A 2,082-nucleotide genomic window follows, 5' to 3' on the forward strand; every position below is an offset into this window, starting at 1 on the left:
GTGGTCATGGGATAGGGTAACACTAAATATTTTTTAGGTCTTTTGTTTCTTAGAAGGCTCAAGTTTCAGTTCTTCTCCTCGTCCATTTCTAGAGTCATCTAGTGACCTAAAACTCAACAGTGGAGTAAAAGTATTTTAGTGAAATGCTCTGTGTATCTTTATAAAATGAATGCTTTGCCCGGTCCCGGTCAGTAAATACTCATTGATTTCCCCCCATCAGTAAGACTGACTTTTCTCTACCACAGCAGTTCCCAAACTCTTTAGTCTCAGGCCCTTCTGTGCACCCTTAAAGACTGAGGGCCACAAATAACTTTGGTTTATGTCAGTTATATCTATCTATTCTTACTGTATTCAAAATTAAAACCAAGCGTTTTTAAAGGACAAAAATGCAAAGCACAAACACACACTCCATTAGGGCAAGGCTATCACCACATATCCCATAGCCTCTGGAAAACTCCACCGTATCCTTGGAGAGAAGGCAAGTGAAAGACATTCTTAGCAATATTATAAAAACAGTTGTGACCCCTCACCAACCCTGAGAGCCCCTGGACCGCACTTTGCAAATGCTACTTTAACACATTTTACATTGTTTGTTCCTCTTGATCATATGAAGTTATAGCCTTTTACATATTCAACATTCCAATTAACTAAAATTCTTGTCTCTATTTTAATATTCATGCTTGTCACGGACTGAACTGTGAGAGTCCCTTCAATCTAACTCCTTTGTTATGAACTATAGATGTCTTTGAAAACAGCCTTTCTCTTATAAAAACAGTGTTTCAAGCTCATCTGGATTCTCCAAGAAGTCCTGGTTCCTTTAAGGAAGAATATATTAGAAATGAAAAGCTGGAGAGTATGGTATTATATGCAAAGGAAACCAAACTCAGTCACAGAAATCATCGGTGGTACATTTGCATCTGGTCAGCATATTACCGGTCATTTGCACCTGTTGAGCAAGTAGGCTTATGGTCAGGGTCCCCAGAACGCTTGGGAGAGACCAGGGAAGTCTTGCACCCTTCCTCTACCCTCAAGAATGAAAGCAAGCAGGCTTACCAAAGGTCCTGAAAAATCCTCACCCAGTGATGGACTACATGGCAAATACTGTCCTATGAAGTTGAAGGAAGCTTGTCTTCTGCATAGGGGTGTTTTCCAAAAACAGGACAAGAATACCTATTATTACCCATACCATTCAATTATTCTAGGCATTCCAGTCAATATATAAGGAAAGTGAAACAAAAGACAGTAAATGATGGAGTTAAGGGGAAAGGAGGAGTTGAAACTGTAACTATTTAAAGGTGTTATAATTTTTTTTGTAAAATCCAAAATAATAAAAGTAATGCCACTAGGCTTAATAAAAACATGCAGTGAGGAAGCTGGCTGCAAATATGTCTACACCCAAGAAGAAGGTATAATGGAGAGAAAAAAAATTCCCATATCAATTAGCATATTATGTCTAGGAATAAACCTAGCAAAATGATTCTAGACTCGTGTGGGATAAAGAGCCATTCAAAATCTACTGAGAGACAAAGGACTGAATAAGAGGACATACAATAAGTTCCAAGATTACATATTTTCCATGCCAGTATTCTCTTTATTAATAACTACTTATAAAAGACCTTCGATCAAAATCTCAGTGGTATTTTTGATGTAAGGAATGGATAAGGAATCTCATGAAATTATTTGAAAATTATCTTGTAATAAATATATTACAGTAAGAAAATGTTTTAAAAGCAATGAGGGGGCCAGGCGCAGTGGCTCACACCTGTAATCCCAGCACTTTGGGAGGCCAAGAATGGCAGACCACCTGAGATCAGAAGTTCGAGACCAGCCTGGCCACCATGGCAAAACCCTATCTCTACTGGAAAAAAAAAATATATATACAAAAATTAGCCAGGTGTGGTGGCACGCACCTGTAGTCCCAGGTACTCAAGAGGCTGAGGCAGGAGAATGCCTTGAACCCAGGAGGCAGAGGTTTTAGTGAACCAAGATCGTGCCACTGCACTCCAGCCTGGGTGACTGAGTGAGACTCCATCTCAAATAAATAAATAAATAAATAAATAAATAAATAAATAAATAAATAAA

The sequence above is a fragment of the Piliocolobus tephrosceles genome, chromosome 11 (assembly GCF_002776525.5).
Source record: "Piliocolobus tephrosceles isolate RC106 chromosome 11, ASM277652v3, whole genome shotgun sequence".
Classification (NCBI taxonomy): Eukaryota; Metazoa; Chordata; class Mammalia; order Primates; family Cercopithecidae; genus Piliocolobus; species Piliocolobus tephrosceles.